Source organism: Sorex araneus, chromosome X (assembly GCF_027595985.1).
Source record: "Sorex araneus isolate mSorAra2 chromosome X, mSorAra2.pri, whole genome shotgun sequence".
Lineage (NCBI taxonomy): Eukaryota > Metazoa > Chordata > Mammalia > Eulipotyphla > Soricidae > Sorex > Sorex araneus.
The window spans coordinates 5,235,611-5,258,292 of record NC_073313.1 but is presented as its reverse complement, the minus strand read 5'-3'; positions in this window follow the sequence as shown (position 1 = coordinate 5,258,292).

The window sequence follows — 22,682 nt, the reverse complement described above, 5'->3', positions numbered from 1 at the left end:
ACAGAAACCTATACACAGACACACACCCAATGCAACATAGAGACAGGTATATACATGTGCATTCACAGACACACAGTGACACACATATAGACACACAGAGACAACATAGATACATGCATAGACACAGAAAAATGCGCACAAAAATACAAATATACACAAGATATAATAGACACAGAAGAACACATGTAGACAGATTCATATACACAGACACACTTTTACACAGACACATACATGTACCTACACAGAGACACAGACATTCAGACATGAAACACATAGACACACACGTATATAAACACACACACACTGCTACAACCACACGTATACATAGATGCAGACACAATATAAATGTAAGACTTGTGAACAGAATCACACATAAACAAATACAAAGGTATACAGAGACACAAATGTGGAAATACAGATGAATAGACTTAGAAACACACTCAGAATATGCACATAAAACACAGACACAGACATATAGACACACGTGCACACTCAGAGACAGACACACATCCCCACATGCACAGAAATATACACAGAAACACACATGTTCAATAAAGACACACAGACATACACAGACACAGATGTGCACACATTCATATACACAGAAACACACAGGGACACATATACATGTCCACACAAAAGCACAAACATGCAAGCACAGCCACAAAGGTACACAGAGAAATACATATATACAGACCAGACACACACGTATCTATATACAATATATACAGACACATGTAATGCACACACATAAAAAAGCAGATACGCACAGACACAGATATACACACAAGCACATACAAAACAGAGACATATACATAGACACAAATACACAGACACATGCAAACAAGTATGCACAGATGGAACTTATACAAAGACACACAAACACATACAGAGACACACTGATATGCACACACAGACTCATACAAATGCACAGAGAGAATCATATACAGCCAAAGAGAGACACACATATATATTCATAGACATACAAACACAATCAAACACACATGTACGTATATACAAACAGACATATTCACACACATCCACAGATACATATACTCAGAGACACACTGACATATATAGAGACAAACAGAAAATACACATACCAATGTGCACAGACACAAGCCAATGAATACACAGAGACACCATATACACAGACACAGACATGAACACACATACACATCATGTACAGCGATACATGTGTAGAGACACAGAGACATATAAACACAAATACAGGTGTGCACGATAGCATAACAGTAGGGCATTCACCTTACACGTGACTGACCCAGGTTTGATTCTTCCACCCCCTCAGAGAACCTGGCAAGCTACCGTGAATATCTCACCTCTCACCTGCATGGCAGAGCCTGCCAGGCTTCCCGTGGTGTATTCGATATGCCAAACACAGTAACAAGTCTCACAATGGAGACGTTACTGATGCCCTCTTGAGTAAATCGATGAGCAATGGGATGCCTAGAACACAAAAATATGCACATAGACACACAGATATATACACAGATATATATGCAGACACATAGATATCGACATATACACACATACATACACAGATAAACAGACATAAGTAGACCGACATAATCATACATGCACACAGACACATGTGCAACATAGACGCATTAAGACATATACTCTGAAATAGAAACACACACACATTCATATTCACAGAACACACCGATAGACACATGCAGACACAAAAACAGAGACATAAACACGGGCACACAGACATGACTATACACAGACACACAGAATTACACACATATACATACATACAGAGACACACAGAATATACATACACAGACAGACATGAGATACATAGACAAGTATATATACCCTGAGACACATATGGAGACACATGCATATATGTAGAGAAGCACTCATGCACACATACTGACATATATAATGCACACATAGACCTATGGACATACAGAAATACCGAGAGGATTAAGCAAACAGACATGTGCACAATAGAAATGCATATGCACACAGATATATACACAGAAACACATGCAGGCACACATATATACATAGACATACACACGTGTATGCACACAGCCACACAGACATAGACTCACAAACACATGCATGCATATAGAGACACAAACATATTCATGCACATATACATGCACAGATATATATACATAGACACAACATATGTGCAAACATGCACATACAGAGACACTCAAGGACATATTGACTCACAGACATATACATAGAGACACAGGCATATATAGACAAAGACACACACAGATATATATAGAGACATATACACAGACATGCACCTAATGCAAACTAAGAGACACAGACATATACACAGGCACACACATGTACACACAAAATCACAGACACATTCAGACAAAGCCAGAACAAGACAGGTATATACACATATACATAGGCACACAGAGACACACAGAGATGTGTCCGTAGAAGCACGAGCCCACACAGACACATACACAAGACAAAGACATTTACACACAGACACATACATGAATGCACACACAGGGGCACACATAGACATATAGACAATCACATATAGAAGACACACAGAATGCACACACAGAGATACATGCATATACACAGATAAATCTGCACACAAACATACACACATAGGATCACAAACAGACACACTTACACACAGACATAAACACAGATACAGACACATAAACAGACACGGCCATGCACAGACATACACAATGATATGCACACACTGATATACAGATACATATATACAAATATGTAGATATATATGCAACACGGTCACAGATACACAGACACAGCCACCCAAATACACATACAAATATGTACATATATGCAGACATATACACACAGACAACCACAGACAGACAATAGATGCACACAAAGATACTCAGACATACACATAAAAACAGTAGTTACCCACAGAACGAAATACACAATCATATCTACATGCACACACACATGCACACAAAGACACATGCACACACATAGAGACACAGTCATATACAAAGACACACAGAACCATATGTATATAGACACATAGTCATATACAGACAAGCACACACATCACACAGACACACATGCGCACTAACAGATGCAGAAAGAAAAACAGACAATTATATGCACAGATATACACATACAGGCAGAAATAGAAAAAGACCCAGACACATAAGAAGGTACACACAGAGAAAAACAGGCATATACACACAGAGAGACACACAGATATATACACCCAAACATACACAGAGACTCATAGATATACAGACACATACAGACATATGCAGACATAGATATACTTAAACATATACACAAACATACATACACAAAAGGAACAGAGAGACACACAGACATAGGCACATAGCCATATATGCAGACCACCATATGGCACACACGTATACAGATAAGTGTACACAAGACAATAAACATTTATACACAGAGAAACAGACACACACAAATACACAAATATATACACAGTGACATACATATGTACACACACAGATATACAAACATATACCAAGACACACACAAACCTGCACACAGAGAGAGGCAGACATATACACAGACACCCCCAAATATACACAGACACACAAAGACATATGTAGAGACACATTAGACACATGGAGACACAAAGAGACATATACCCAGAAACAAATATGCACACACAGAGACACATTAAAACACACAGATGTAAGTATAGACAGACACATGCATGCACACACGGATACACACAGATATACACAGACTCACAGAGACATATACACAGATACCCATATGCAACATTCATAATGACTTATACATATTCACAAAAATGAGCACATACAGACACACAGACATATATACAGAGATATATAGAGAGCCATATACACAAGCATAGACATGTACACACAGACATACAGAGAAAAACACATAAAAACACAAGAGCACACACAAATATAAACACATAGACACACCCAAACACAGATCGATACAAACACAGAAATAGACCCAGATACAAATTCGCATGCAGAGAGACACAGACATGTACACAGACACACATCCAAATGTGCACACACAAACATACACACAGACAAAATCATGCACATACTGACACACAGATGTATAGACACATAGAGACATACACTAATACAACAGATATATAAATGAACACACATGCGCATAGACAAAAACAGACATATATGCAGACACAGACACACAGACACAGGTAATATGTATAGAAACAAAAAAGGCACACACAGACACATGGAGACATATATACACAGTCACACACAGATACAGAAACATTCACAGACTCAGCCACATATTCACACAGAGACATAGGCATATACACACACAGAGTAAAACAGAAATATATATGGACACACATACACATACATATAAAGGCATACCACATATAGGAAGACATACAACGCACACTCATATGTATAGAGATATATACACATGTGCACACACAGACTTAACAACACAGATATATACATAGACACACCAAAAATGCAAACACAGATACACACATGCGCACACAGACAAACATAGAGACACACACAGGGACAGACGTATACAAAATCACACACATGCACACACATAACAAACATATACACACAGAATCAGGAAAACACAGACATATACCCTGACACGTGTGTACAGACACAGTAATATACACAAACTCAGAGAAACATATACACAGACACATATATACAAACACATTCAGAGACTCACACAGACATACACAACACACTTATAGATACACAAAGTCACAACACAGACATATGAAAAGACTCACATATGCACACAAAGACATGGACATGGACACACAGAAACACAGATCTATATAGCCACAGTGACACAGACACAGACATATACACAGACACAGAGACAGAAGTAAAGCACACAGACTGACCCACAGAGACACACACAGATATATACATATACACTTGAATACACAGACATATACATAGCTGCACAGATATGCACAGACAGACATATACACAGATACACTCACACACACCCAGAAATGTATACAATATACACAGACAAATATTCATAGAGACATAAATAGACACACCCACGGGGACCCACAGACATACAGACACATACTAACATATACAAGAAATTTCCCCATGCACACACACAGGCATAGCACAGCTACGGCTTATACACAGACACACAGGTTTGCACACAAAGACGCATACAGATATACACACACGTGCTACACTAACACAGAGACACACAGAGAGACAGAAAGACACACAGACATATACACAGAGACACAGATATATACCTAGACAGATATGCACAGATGAACCTATAACCACCTATAAACCCATAAACTCACACAAATATATAAACAGACATACACCCACATGCACACAATCACAGAGTGGACTTAATATACAGACTCTCACACATGCACACACACTTAACACACATGAGACACACAGGGACAGACGAAAACACAATGGACATAATACAGAGACAGGGAGGTATATATAGACAAACGCAATACTCAGAGATGCAGGAACACACAGACACATGCACATGCAGACATGTACACAAATATACACAATGAACACAGACATAATGTATACACCCAGAGACACACAAGCATAAATACACACATATAAACCGATAGACATACACAGACATACACCCATGTGCAACGCAGACATGCAGACACAGAGACATACATGTGTAAAAACACAAGAAAGAAGAGAGAAGGCCCAAGCGGGGCTCTATCTCTCCCGCTGCCCGCATTCGGTAGTCTCACGCCGCTTCCCCACCACGGGGAGGTTGATGGCAATGATGAGGCAGGCGAAGGCAGAAACGGAGCCAAGCTGGTTGGTCTCAATGGCAGTTTATTCCAATCTCCTCTCTATACACTCCCGTCTCTCTCGTTGCTTCCTCCCCGTTCTCGATCTCTCTCTGGATCTTCTAATATTCCCCTTTCTGTCCTGCTCGCTCTCACTTCTTTCACCTTGTGCTCTGCTTATGTGTGTGCCACTGTACTCTCTTCGTCTGTCTCCTGCGCCTGTCTCTCTGCGCCTGTCTCTCTGCATCTGTCTCTCTGCCTCTGCTTCTGTGTCTTCTTCCTCTGTCTTCTTCTGTCTTCTGTCTCTGTCCCCCTTGTCTTCTTTCTCCCCCCGTCTCTTCTATCTCCTCTCAGTGCCCTACAGTCTTAGTTTATATAGGAAATTACATAGGGTGGTGACACAAAGGTGGGTTTAACATCAACAAATCAACAAAGAAGGGTAAGACCATTTCTTGAGGAAATTAACAAAATCTCATCTAAGGAAATCTCATCTAAGGAGATCCACTCAAGGGTGTGATTTCAAACAAGGGTGTATCAGGGTGTGAGCTAGTAATCTACTTAAATAGTTATATTAAATCTACTTCTAATATTTCTAACAATGTTATTCTGTATGAGCACAGTAAGAGATATAAAGTTTGTTTTTTTCCTGAGGACATTCACTATATAATCCAGACTACAGTCCTCAGGCCAGGTTAGTCTTCCTAACCCCAGCAGGATCCAAATCTCATTGTTACTTTTGGATCATGACAGCATTATCCATGATCATGCCCTCAACTTGTAGTTGAGTATTGTGGCACTTTGGCCTGGCCCATTTCGATGCCAGGGTAGCACATAACTCACTGCTTGCCCTGCATCCGTCCTGTCCCTTGTTGGGATCCTGTTTTGGGGTGCTAGGAACTGAGGGCAACTTGAGTTAAGAAAGCAGATGCCCAGGAGTAAATATTGGAGTCAATCCACTCCCAAGTTCAAGCACAATATTGTCTTCCTGTGTCCATACAGAAAAGACATTGCTTTAAGATAATCTATGTTCCCTAAGGCAAGGCTAAAAGGACAAATCCCATGTTATCCTACACATACATATGGACACACTCCAGATATATACATATACTCAGAGACCATGTGTACACACAGAGAAGAGCATACACACGCACACTCAGACACAGACATACACACAGAAACACATGCACACACTCAGAAAATTCATATAGACAGACGTACACAGACATATACCAAACACATGTGCACCAGAGACACAGACCTGTACAATTAAAGGCATGCACAGAGACAGCAGACATGTACAGAGAAACACAGTCACACAGCCATATACACAGATATAAACACAGACTCATAGACATATACAAAGACATATGCACAATACATGCACATATGTATCCACGAACTAAAACTATACATGCACATATACAGACATATGCACACACAGACACACAAATAAACAGACGTGTGTGTATATATGGACAACGTACACAGACACAAGAAAACATACACTGGCACACACCCATGTGTACACATAGACACAGGAACACAAGAACACACACATAGAGACACACATACCTGCACACAGAAAACGACATACACACCCACTTCCACAGACTGACATCAGACATATATAGAGACACATATACACACAGGGACACAGACATACACATTGTCACACAGACATTTACATACACAATTACATAAACATGCACACATAACACACATATACCCAGGAACACATATGTACAGACACTCAACCATAGAGACACATACAGACATAAACACAGAGACACATAGATATATACACAGACCCACATCTACAACCTCACAGACACAAAAACATATACAAAGACATAGAAATACAGACACACGGACGCAGACATATACATTGACACACATGAACACACAGACATATATACACAGAGACAGAGAGAGACACACACAGACATATACACAGATATACCCAATGCAACACAGAGAGACACAAATAGTCACATACACAGATGCACACATGCACACACAGACACAAAGATATATACACAGAGACATAGTGACATATTTATGCATAGAAACACAGATGCACATAGAGAAATGTACACAGCATAGACACACAAAAACACATGCACTCATATTCATATACCCAGGCACACAGACATTTACACAGAGACATACATGTGCATACAGACATATATACAGACACACTAACTCATAGACACAATGCACACAGGTACAGATATACAACATATACAGATACATACTTGTACACATGACACTGACATGCACAGACACAGACATGTACACAGACACATGCACTCACGACATACAGAGACATATGCACACACAGACATACACAGACACATAGACATGCACACACATAGGTATATACACATACACTACAATATACAGAGACACACATGCACACACAGATACAGAGACATACTAAAGCGCACACATAGACACACACCTACGTACAATATACATAAACACAATATGCACACATTCATAAGCAGACACACAGATGTATACATATACACATATACATGCACATACAAAGACAAACACAGATAAGTGCTTACATATTGAAACACATACAGAGAAACACACAGACATGTACAGAGACACTCAGATGCACACACACAGATGTATGGAAATAGACATACATAGCCACACAGAGACACACAGATACATTCAGAGACATGCAAAAACAATCAGAGACACAGATAGACATATATACAGGCTTACAGACATACACAGAGAAACACCCAGAAAGATAGATAGAAACAAAGATACATACACACACAAACATAAACACAGATACAGAATGCATACACAAAGAAAGTTACACAGTGTCACGTACATAAACACAGACACAGATATTGCACACACATAGAACATAGATAGACATAGCATGAATACAGACACACAGGCACACTCAGACCTGTACTCAGACATGCAACTGCATGCACACAGAGAGCTACACAAAAACACACACACAGTCAGACCTACATGCTTTCACAGATGTACCGACACACAGAGACATATACACAAACACACATGCACAGACAAATGTGCACACAGAGACATACACAGATGCATATGCGCACAGACACAGAGACATATATACGGAAACACCAACATACACCAACAAACACATGAATACACACAGACACATTTACAGACGTACATAAGCATACACAGATACACACAGACATATACTCAGCTACACACAGTTACACAGATGTGCACAGACATACATAAACAACAGATGTACACACAGATATATATATATCCACACAAATATAAATTGACACAAATGCACATACACGGACACATGGACACATTCACAGATACACAAACATTCACCCCCACAGACATACAGAGGCACACTTATACACAGACACATATGCACACAGATATAGATATAGACTCAAGCACATATACAGGCATCTACCAAACACACTCATACAGACACAGACTTATGCACAGAAACCCACATGGACACACAGACACACATATGCATACACAGAGATATACACAGACATATAGACAGATACATATGGACATACAGACAGACACACACACAGATCTGTACACAGACACACACCACATGAACACACGGAGTATGTTCAGAAGACACAACAGACATGCATATAGGACATATACACACAACATACAATCATGTGCACATGCACCCACAGATTTACAGACATTTACACAGATACAGATGTACACAGATACACAGAGACACACGCAAATATATATAGACACACACATGAACACACAGACACATGCATATAAAGACACAGACATATATAAAGACACACAGATACAGAAACAAACAGAAATAGAGACTTATAGATCGACACACACAGAGACAGATATATACACAGAGACATATCCACATGCACATACAAAGACATATACAGACATACAGGCAGAGACGTACAATCACAGATATAGACACAGGTACACACAGACTCAGACACACAATCACACAGATATATACATAGGCACAGACACATGCACACACAGACATATTAACACAAACTCATACAGACATACGAAGATACCCACCGAAATGCACATATGCACAGACAATTATAGAGGTACACATAAATGCACTAACAGATATATAAACAGACTCTCACAGATACACACACATACACAAACTTGCAGAGACAAACACATGCATAAACAGATATTTGCTCAGACAAAAACAGATACATATGTGCAACACATAGACACACAGATATACAGACACACGTTTACACACAGGCAACAGACATATATACACATAGACATACGTACAAACACACACACATGCCCACCCACAGAAACACACAGACATATGCAGAGACACACAAATATAGACAAACAAAAACATGCACACACATATACATAGATACAGATAAGGCACAGTCATACACTTGCACAAAGGCAAACACATACATGCACATACATTCACACAGACATAATGACCTGTGCAAAGATATATGAACACAAAGAAAGGTACTCAGACACGCAGACATAGACAGGCACACACACAGAGACATAGACTGAGACAACCACAGGCAAACATAAGTAGATACAGACATAGACACACAGAGACACAAAATCTGACATGTAAACACGTGCAGACACAGACATATACACAGAAAACAACACATGCACACACTGACATAGTCGCAGGCATAGAGAGATACACAGACATACAAAGAGACATACACAGAACACATGCGCATACACAGACATGCACATACAGATATATACACAGACATAGAAACACACACACCTATACAAGATGCACACAAATGCACTCACCGACCTATACACCAAGACACTTCCACAGAGATAAAGACATACACAGTCACATCTCAATGCACACTGAGTTGTGTACATATAAGTATACAGAGAAAGACATATGTACAGACACAGACATATACACACACAGATTCACACAGACACAGACCCACATGCAGACACATAGACGACAGAGACAAGCACATGTACAGACACATATACAGACACAGCTGTGCACACAAAGACATGAATACCCATGTACACAGACATATACAGATGTGCACACAATGATACAGACACATACAGAGACAAATGCATACAGACATAAAACATACATATAGACATGCACACAGACATATGTGTGTATCTTATGCAAGCACTTATGCAAACACAAATGCACTATACAAATAAATGTACGCAGAGAGACATATATATACACAGACATCCAGAAAGACACGTGTACACACAGACACATGCACAGACAGATACACACGCACAGATATATATACAATATACACAAAGCCCACATACACAGTCATATATAGATGTACACATCTCTGTACACACACAAACCTATATACACACAAACACACTTAGAAACACACATATGCACATACAAAGACAATACTCAGACACAAGGACACACAGATAAATTCATAGACCCAAATACATCAACACACAGACACACATAGAGACACAGGTATGCAGACATATACACAGACACATACTTGCGTACACACCATTATACAGACACACAGACATATTCATAGACATCCACAGACACATGGATGCACACACAGATATATACATAGATAAACATAAAAATACATATAGCAAAGACACAGATATATACACAGACAAACATATACACAAATGCATAGAAAAAAGAACAGATTTAAACAGACACACATAACAGAGAGAGATGTATACATAGAGGCACAATCACACAAGCATACAGATATGTATATAGACAGTAACAGACACACAGGCTTACACAAACACATGCAGACACACATGCATACAGATATACACAGACACATGTATACATAGATATAGACACAAGCAAAGACATACAGAAACACACATGCATATATACAACCATACAAACACAGACACTTTTTATGCAGATATACATGTGAGCTCACAGACAAACACACACAGAAATAAAAAAAGATTTAGACAGACAAAAGAAAAGAGACACAGATATATACAGAGATGCAATTACAAAGACACATGCAGACACATATACAGACACACATAGAGACATGCACATACACACATGCAACCACAGACACATTTAAATACATACACAAGAGAGACAAATATAAGTCTCATACCCACATGTACACACAGACACACAGAGACATTTATAGAGAGACACATATATACATGAAGACACTATACACATGTGCACAAAGACACATAAGCACCTGAACACAAAGACACAGGAGTGTACACAGAGGTACAACATTCATATGCAGACATATACAGATACTCATACATGTACCTACAGAAACACATTCACTGTCACACACAGACAGACATATACACACACAATTGTGCACACACTGACATACTGATGCACAGACATACACAGATTGACTCCGACACATTTGAACACACAGGCATACAGATATGTTTAAAGACAATAGACACATGCATACAAATCACACACACATATACAGAGACTCAGATGCATACAGATACAAACACACATGTAGACAGACATGCAGACATAGACATCTACACACAATGACTCATAGATACACAGACATACACACAGATGTCACACAGAGACACATATATAGTGCATACAGAGATACACACATATACACAGGCACAAGCACATGCACACACAACATACACAGGCAGAAACACTCACAGACAGATATACACAGACACACCCAAAAATACATCCTCAGACACATATAAATCCAACAGGTATACACACATGAACTCACACAGAGACACACAGGCATATATATATACAGAGACACCTGCAAACCTAGACATATGCATTCATATACACAAACACGCACACACAGATAACATTGACATATACAGTCAAAACTGACACACACAGAGGAACCAACAGCTATATACACAGACAGAGACACATGAACACACATACACAGATATATATGTGTGTGTGTATATATATATACATATAGCCACACAGACACCATGCACACACAATCACAGTAAAGACATTTAAATAGACTGACTTGCAAACAACAGACACAGACATACAGATATATACATAGACACATGGACACAGTCACACAGACAAACAGAAACATATACATACACATGCACACACAGACAGACATATTAAACACAGACACACAGAGACACAAACTGACACAGAACCATATACAGACATACAGACACACACTGAGATCTATGGACAGAAACACACAGAGACAGACATATACACAGACACAACACATGCGAACACATCGTGAAACAGACATATAACAGAAACACAATGAGCACACAGACACACCCACACGAGGACACACAAATGCATACAGAGACACACACATGTACACACAGATCTATACACACACCCAGAGACATATACACAGGTGTACATATGCACTCACACAACACACAGTATCAGACAGAGATATATACACAGACACACACACATGCACGCACACTGACACAAAGAGACAAACACGCACATATACACAGACTAAGATACACACACATGCATGCACACAGACAACATAGACATATATACAGGCACACAAATGCATTTACACAGGAACACATGTTCACGGATAGAGACACAGTCATGCACACAGACAAACTGATGCAGTTATATACATAGTCATACAGACTCATGTATACATTTACCCACACAGTTATACGTACAGAAACACAGATACAACCTAACACACACTTGTACACACATATGATCAAAGATACACACACATACATATAGCACACAAGTGCACAGATGTACATACACAGACTCATACACATGTACACAGACACATCAACATGTCACACAGACATAGACACAAAAACAGACATATTCACATAGAACACATGTGCAGAGACAACACAGACATACATAGAAACAGACACAGTGCACAGACACATGCTCATCCAGACATACACACACAGACACACAGAGACATACTGACATATACACAACACAAACACACACATCCACACAGATACACACAGACATACAGACACAAACATATACACAAACACAGATACATACAGATTAATACCCACATGTGCAGAGACAGAACATGAATGTTTACACAAATTCAGATACATGCACATATACACAGAGCTGTATACAGAGACACAGAGAAACAGATATATATATAGAGAGAGAGACCCATACGTAGTCATACTGACACACTTAGACATATAGACACAGACATAGACACATACAAAGACACATACACCCCTGTGCACACACCCAAGCACAGAGAAACAGACACATACATATATATGTGCCAACACAGACATATATCGAGATACACACCCACCGTCACCCTCAGACGTGCACAGACATACGCATCGACACGTGTACACATAACTACACAGGCATATACACACATATATGCACACACAGGATTCAGCATACAGAGAGAATCAGACACACAGACATATACAGACACAAATATGTGCTCAGACTGACACACAGAGACACAAAGACACATGAACACATACACAGACACACAGAAGAGCACAGACACATAAACATACTGACATATACGTAGACACAGACACACTCATGATGTTCATATAGACTGCACACATATACACACTTAGCCATACAGTCCCACACCCATTGAGACACGTATACACAGACATAGAGACACACACACAGACATATACCCAGTCACATATGCGTACAGAGACACAGACAGATATATGCATAGACTCACAGATACGTGCATTCACACAATGATGCTGATATACACACAACAAATGCGCATGCACACAAAAGAGACACACTCACACATACAGAGATATAGACACACAAATAGATGTAGAAACAGACATATACACAGACAAATGCACACAGAAACACACAGACATACACAGATGCACGTGCAAACCAAAGAGACACACAGAGGGTCTGGAGTGATAGCACAGCGGGTAGGGTATTTGCCTTCCACACGGCCGACCCAGGTTCAATTCACAGCATCCCACATGGTCCCCTGAGCACCACCAGGAGTAATTCCTGAGTGCAGAGACAGGATTAAGCCCTGTGCATTGCCAGGTCTGACCCAAAAAGAAAAAACAAACAAACAAAAAGAAAACAAAAGAGACACACAGAGACACATAAACACAGACACACACAGACATACACAGATACACCCATACACAGACACATATATGGAAATATACACAGACATACATGTGCAGAGACACACAGAAATATACAGACACACAGATGCACACATGAACATACAAACAAGAGACAGTTTCAGACACAGAGAGATATACACAGATACACTCATTGTACACACACTGTCACTAGAGACACACAGAGATATATGCAGAGACAAATATATACACAGACACAGAGATACGTGCATGCAAATACACAGGCATATACACAAACATGTATACAGAGACAGATTCACAAAACACAGAGACAGATACACAGAAACATATGTGTACAGACATGCACAAACACATGATCAGACATAAACAGACACACAGAGATATATATATACACACACAGATATAGACACCTCCTTCATGGACGGAGGAGAGACAGGCCCGCTCTCCGGAGCCTTGCATCCAGATATCTGTGTAGTGGGGATGAGCTGAGCTTCACCCTTCAGAATCTTCCCCTCAATGTGCAGTTTGGCCGGTCAGATGCCCGCCTCGGGTGCTGGGGGAGAGAACGGAGCACTGTGGCAAGGAGAGTCAGAAATGATTGATCTGGATAAGAACTGAGTGCAGAAGGAGAGAAGGGACAAATAGGGTGACTTCTCAGTACCTGGATTGCAAACTATAGTGCCCAAAGTAGGAGGGAGAGGGAGGGAGGGAAAGAGAGAGACAGAGAGAGAGACATAGAGGGAGAGATGGAGGGAGAGGGATGGAGGAAAGAGAGAAAGTTCCTGCTTTAGATACAGGAGGGGGCGGGAGAGAGGGTGGTGGGAGGGAAATTGGGGACATTGGTGGTGGGAATGTGAACTGTGAAGGTGGGTGTTGGATCAGTGTATGACTGAAACCCGATCGTGAGTAGCTTTGTAACTATCTCACTGGGATTCACTTTTTTAAAAAAGGAAAGATTCCGTGATGGGCCAGCTTTCAAAAACTTCTCCCCTGAATCAGTGCTGTGTCACATTCAGAGTCTTCACTGTCATCTTGGGACAATGCATGACGGCAGCACGGAGATCAACTCTGAGATTCTGAGAAGTATTCTGTGGATACTCGGCGTGAGATGGTTATACTGAGATGTGGGCACTCGGAGAAATCGGTACTCAGAGCGAGATGTAGATCCTCTGGCATTTGGCTGCCGGGAGTTAGACGCTGGGAGATGGACACTCGGAGCCGTGCATACTCCCAGCGATTCCGTGCGTGAGACCTGAGAGATCCGAATGAGATGTGGCTAGTGTGGCTGAAGGTCTCGTTGGCAGCCCAAGGGCTCCAGCAACCCAACAGGTGTGTATGTGAGCCCGCCTGCTCTGCATCCTGCAGCTGTCCCCGTGTGTGCCACTGTGTGTGTGTGAATTAATTTTGCTGCTGTCTGTGATCCCGCTTCATGACCACGGAGATCCTGCATGTCCCTCTCACCAAAGTATTTCTCCAAACCTATCGCTCTCCACAGGGGACACTGCCTGTTTCTGCTAGCCCCCCTACCCCTCAGCCGGCCCTGCGGGAGCCACACTCACTCCTCTGCAGAAACCAAGGTTGCCCCATAGGCCCCTGGAGCCAGTGTGCAGACAGACATGGGGGACACAGAGGCCAGAGCAAGGCCCACTCTCCAGGGAGGCCCTGCCCACCTGCTTTCTTGTGGACTGTAAACCCAGGACCACCAATGGGACAGAGGGTGGCAGGGGCGCAGCTGAGAGGAGGTGGTCGACGCACACAGTGACTCGAGTGTGCCCACGGGGGGCAGGGTGTGTGTGCTGTGGGCCTCGGGTGCTGCAGTGCCAGGGTGCGGGGCGGGCGCAGGCCACGGCCATGGCTCTGGTCCCTGCTTCTCTGCTAGTAGCTATTTGCACACGGGCAGTGGGGGTTTGTGGCTGAGCCACTAACTGTCAGAGACAAACCTTGGCTCACCCCTGTCCCTCTGCATAGGGACATCACTGCCAGTGGCCTCACTGTCTTTTTTAAAAAATTGAATCCAGTGAGATGCAGTAACAAAGCTACTCACGATTGGGTTTCAGTCATACACTGATCCAACACCCACCGGGCTATATCTGTCTGGGTGGAATCTGCTCTTTTCTAGAGCAGGAAACAAGCGTCAGGTCTGGTCTGGGGTAAGGGGGTTCGGGGGGGACTCCTGCTGCACCCCCGACAGCCCAACGTGAGCAGACCTGCTTTCTTGTGGCTGTAAACCCAGGACCACCAATGGGGCAAAGTGGACCCAGAAGAACATGAAGGAGAAGGACCAAGAGGAAGAAAACCAGTAGTGGAGGAAGTGGTGGAGGAATGAAGGGAGAAGTGATTGAGGCCTTTGACAATGAGCGGTAATTAGAAAAATCGTGTATTCTAATGAGGTGGAGTGTTGTTAAAGGGAACTAGATGACATCCGAAGAGGAGGAGGATTAGAGATACATATCTGAAATTAGGAGTTTGATAAAGAGTGAAAAAAACAAGCAGAGGAGGAGATGGTGGTGTGAAGAAAAGAAGAGTTGGACGACAAAAGGGCAAATAGAGGAAGATGAGGGGGACATCAGAAGAAGACATGGATGGTGATTTTGAGTTTGAATTTGTTAATGGAATTTGTGAGGGGGAGTGACAGGGAAGTGTGGGGAGAGGGAGACACTGGAGGAGAAAAAGATGATCAGGAATATGAAGAGGAGACGGAATGGAGGAAACACAAAAGTGTTTGAATCAAGAAGGTGGATGAGCACAGTAGCACAAGCAAACAGGTGAAGGTCCAGGAGATGGAGGGAAGAAGACATGAAAAGAATAATTTCATGGAGAGGTAAGTAGAAGGAAAGAAGATGACACTGAAGGGGGGAGGCACTGAAAATCCGTCAAATAAGAGTAGGACGAGGAGGTACGGAGACACAGAAGATGGAGGAGGAGAAACCGGAGAAAGAAAACCAGAGCTGAAGGAGGTGGTGAAGGAAAGCAGAAAAGTGGAGGATGCGTTTGAGAACAAGAGGTATGTAGAAGACTGGATATCAGGAGACAATGGAAGTGAAGTGGTGTAAACAAGAACAAGACAACATTAGCAGAGCGGGATTACGTGGTACGGAATCAAAAGGCGGAGTTTGAGAAGACGAGGAAGAAAACAGGTGGAGGAGGAGGTGGTGGCGGGAAGAAGAGTAGAACGAAGAAAACATCAGAAGAAGATGATGGGGACATCAGAAGAAGAGGTGGATGGGTGAATGGGAATTTGTATTTGTGAATGATTTTGTGAGGGGTGGGGCAGGGAATTGTAGGGAGGGGGAGACCTGTTGTTGAAAAAAGATGATGCACAATTGAAGAGATAGAATTGGAGGAAACACAAAAGTTTTTGAATTGGAGAAGGTCGAGGAGCACAGTTGAAGTAGCAAACTGGTGATGGATGTATGATGTTGGGAAATGACAAGAAGATGGTGATTTTTTAGAGAGGTAAGACAGAGGAATAAAGACAAAATATAAGAGGTGCGACAATGAAAAAAACCATCATGCAAGAAAAGGATGAGGAAGTACTGAAACACAAGTTGGAAGAAGGAGGACCCAGAGAAAGAAAACTGGAGGTGCATTAGATGGTGGTGGAAAGAAGATAGAAGAGTAGGAGACATTTGAAAATGAGAGGTAAGTAGAAGAACTAAAGAGCACTTCTTGGTGCAGTTGAGTAAAAGAGAACTACTATGGAGGCATAGTGGTATAAAAGACAACAAGACAATGTTGGGACAGGAGGAATATTTTGAGTTATGGAACCGAAAGGAATTTGAGGAAGAAGAGTGAGAAAATAGGCGGTGGAGGAGGTGGTGGAGGGAGAAGAAAAGAAGAGGTGGATGAGTTCATGGATGAGAGGTAGTGAGAAGAACTGAAGGGAAGTAAACCATGGAGACTGTAGTTGAAAATGGAGCAGGAAGACATCAGAACAGGAGGAATTGCAGGTAAGGAGAACGAAGGTGGTTATGGAGGAGGACAGGGAAGAAGAATACAGGCTGTAAGGTGATGGTGGAGGGACAAATAAAAAGGGGAGGATGAATGCATGAAGAAAGGTAAGTCGAAGGATGAAGAGAGGCAGACAGTGGAGGAAGAGTGGTGAAAACAAAGGAGGCAAGAAGAGAACAGAGTGTGGAATTGGAGTTATGATTCCAAAGAGATGAGTTGAAGGAGTCATAAAGAGAAAACAGGAGGAGGAGGAGGTGGTGGCAGGAAGAAGAAAAGAGAGGAGGAGGATTTTGAAGACTTGAGGAAATGACATGAACTGAATGAAGGTCACTGTGGAGGCCGAGTCGAAAATTGAACATGGATGACGTCACAACAGTAGGAATTGGAGGTACAGAGGAAAAAGTTGGAGATAGAGGAGTAAGACAGAAGAAGAAAACAGGTGGTGAAAGAGATGGGGACGGGCAGAAGAAAAGAAGGCAGTACCACTTTTGGAGAAAAACGTCAGAAGAAGATAAAGGGGACATCAGAGAACAGGTGGATGGGGGGATGGGAATTTGAATTTGTGAATGGAATTTGTGAGGTGGAGGGCCAGAGAAGTGTGGGGAGAGGGGACTCTGGAGGAGAAAAAATTGTGGAAAGTAGAAGATTACAGAAATGGAGGAAACACAAAAGTGTAGAAATCATAGAAGTTGGAGGAGCATAGTAGACGAAGGAAACAGCCAAAGGACAGGATGATGGAGGGAAGAAAACTACAGGAGGATGATTTCGTAGACAGGTAAGTAAAAAAAGCCAAGTCACAGAGGAGGTGAGTCAGTGAAAAAGAACCCTTCAGGTAAGAGGAGGTCAAGGCAGAATGGACTCAGAATAACATGGAGGAGGAGTACTGAGAAGTGAAAACCAACAGTAGAAGAGGTGGTAGAGGAATGAAGTGCGAAGACGATGAGGCCATTGAGAACAAGAGCTGAGTTGTAAAACTATACTGCAGGAGAAAATTAAGCGGAGTGTTGGATTACAGAATAAAACGACATCCGAAGAGGAGGAGGATTGGAGTACAGAACCGAATGGAAGAGTTGGGGAAGAAGGGGGTATAAAGCAGGCGGAGGAGGAGGTGGTGGAGGGAAGAAGAAAAGAGTAGAGGGGCTGGAGCCATAGCACAATGGGGAGGGTGTTTGCTTTACACGCGCCTGTCCCAGATTCAATCCCCAGCATCCCATATGGTCCCCTAAGCACCGCTAGAAGTACTTCCTGAGCAGATAACCAGGAGTAACCCCTGAGCTTTGCTGGGTGTGACCCAAAAGGCAAAAAAGAAAAAAAGGAGTAGAACAACGAGAGCAAAAATATATCAGAGGTATTTGAATGGGACATTTGAAGAAGATGTTCATGGGGGGATGGGAATTTGATTTGTGAATGGAATTTGCGAGAGGGAAGGTCAGGGAAGAGTGGGTAGAATGAGATCCTGGAACAGAAAGAGATGATGCAGAAGTAGAAGAGCAGACGGAAATGGAGGAAACACAAACATTTTTGAATCAGAGTAGGTGGAGGTACACAGTAGCAGGAGCATACAGCTGAAGGACCGGGTGATGGAGGGAGGAAGAGAAAAAGAGGATGATTTCGTGGAGTGGTAAGTAAAAACAGAAAAGGAGTGACAGAGGAGGTGAATCAGTGAAATAGAACCCATCATGTAAGAGGAGGTCGAGGCAGAATGGACCCAGTATAACGTGGAGGAGGAGGACCGAGAGGTGAAAACCAGAAATGGAGGAAGTGGTCTTGGAGCAAGGTCGAAGACGATGAGGCCTTTGAGAACAAGAGCTGATTAGAAAAACTAGAGCAGGAGACAATGCAGGGGAGTGGTTGAAAAGAGAATAAGAGGACTTCCAAAGAGGAGGAGCATAGGAGGTACAGAACGGAATGGAGGAGGTGGAGAAGAGGGATAAAGCAGGCAGAGGAGGAGGAGGTGGAGGAAGAAGAAAAGAGTAGGACATTGAGAGCAGAAACATGTCAGAGGTACTTAAAAGTGACATTTGAAGAAGAGCTGGATGAGAGCGATGGGAATTTGAATTTGTGATTGAACTTTGTGGGGGGGAGCGTCAGGGAAGTGTGGGGAGAGGGAGACCGTAGAGGAGAAAGAAGATGGCCATGGCTCTGGTCCCTGCTTCCCTGCTAGTAGCTATTTGCACACGGGCAGTGGGGGTTTGTGGCTGAGCCACTTCCTGTCAGAGACACACCTTGGCTCACCCCTGTCCCTCTGCCTAGGGACATCACTGCCAGTGGCCTCAGTGTCTTTTTTAAAAAATTGAATCCCAGTGAGATGCAGTAACAAAGCTACTCACGATCGGGTTTCAGTCATACACTGATCCAACACCCGCCGGGGCATATCTGTCTGGGTGGAATCTGCTCATTTCTAGAGCAGGAAACAAGCGTCAGGTCTGGTCTGGGCTAAGGGAGTTCAGGGGGGACTCCTGCTGTACCCCCAACAGCCCAACGTGACCAGACCTGCTTTCTTGTGGCTCTAATCCCAGGACCACCAATGGGGCAAAGTGGACCCAGAAGAACATGAAGGAGAAGGACCCAGAGGAAGAAAACCAGTAGTGGAGGAGGTGGTGGAGGACTGAAGGGAGAAGTGATTGAGGCCTTTGGGAATGAGCGGTAATGAGAAAAATTGTGTATTCTAATGAGGTGGAGTGTTGTTAAAGAGAACTAGATGACATCCGAAGAGGAGGAGGATTAGAGATACATATCTGAAAGTAGGAGTTGGATAAAGAGTGAAAAAAACAAGCAGAGGAGGAGATGGTGGTGTGAAGAAAAGAAGAGTAGGACGATGAAAGGGCAAATAGAGGAAGATGAGGGGGACATCAAAAGAAGACATGGATGGTGGTATTGAGTTTGAATTTGTTAATGGAATTTGTGAGGGGGAGGGACAGGGAAGTGTGGGGAGAGGGAGACAATGGAGGAGAAAAAGATGATCAGGAATATAAAGAGGAGACAGAAATGGAGGAAACACAAAAGTGTTTGAATCAGAGAAGGTGGATGAGCACAGTAGCAGAAGCAAACAGGTGAAGGACCGGGAGATGGAGGGAAGAAGACATGAAAAGTATAATTTCATGGAGAGGTAAGTAGAAGAAAAGAAGACACTGAAGGGGGGAGGCACTGAAAATCCGTCAAATAAGAGTAGGACGAGGAGGTATGGAGACACAGAAGATGGAGGAGGAGAAACCGGAGAAAGAAAACCAGAGCTGAAGGAGGTGGTGAAGGAAAGCAGAAAAGTGGAGGATGCGTTTGAGAACAAGAGGTATGTAGAAGACTGGATATCAGGAGACAATGGAAGTGAAGTGGTGTAAACAAGAACAAGACAACATTAGCAGAGCGGGATTACGTGGTACGGAATCAAAAGGCGGAGTTTGAGAAGATGAGGAAGAAAACAGGTGGAGGAGGAGGTGGTGGCGGGAAGAAGAGTAGAACGATGAAAACAGAGATCAGAAGAAGATGATGGGGACATCAGAAGAAGAGGTGGATGGGTGAATGGGAATTTGTATTTGTGAATGATTTTGTGAGGGGTGGGGCAGGGAATTGTAGGGACGGGGAGACCTGTTGTTGAAAAAAGATGATGCGCAATTGAAGAGTTGGAATTGGAGGAAACACAAAAGTTTTTGAATTTTAGAAGGTCGAGCAGCACAGTTGAAGTAGCAAACTGGTGATGGATGTATGATGTTGGGAAATGACAAGAAGATGGTGATTTTTTAGAGAGGTAAGACAGAGGAATAAAGACAAAACATAAGAGGTGCGACAATGAAAAAAACCATCATGCAAGAAAAGGATGAGGAAG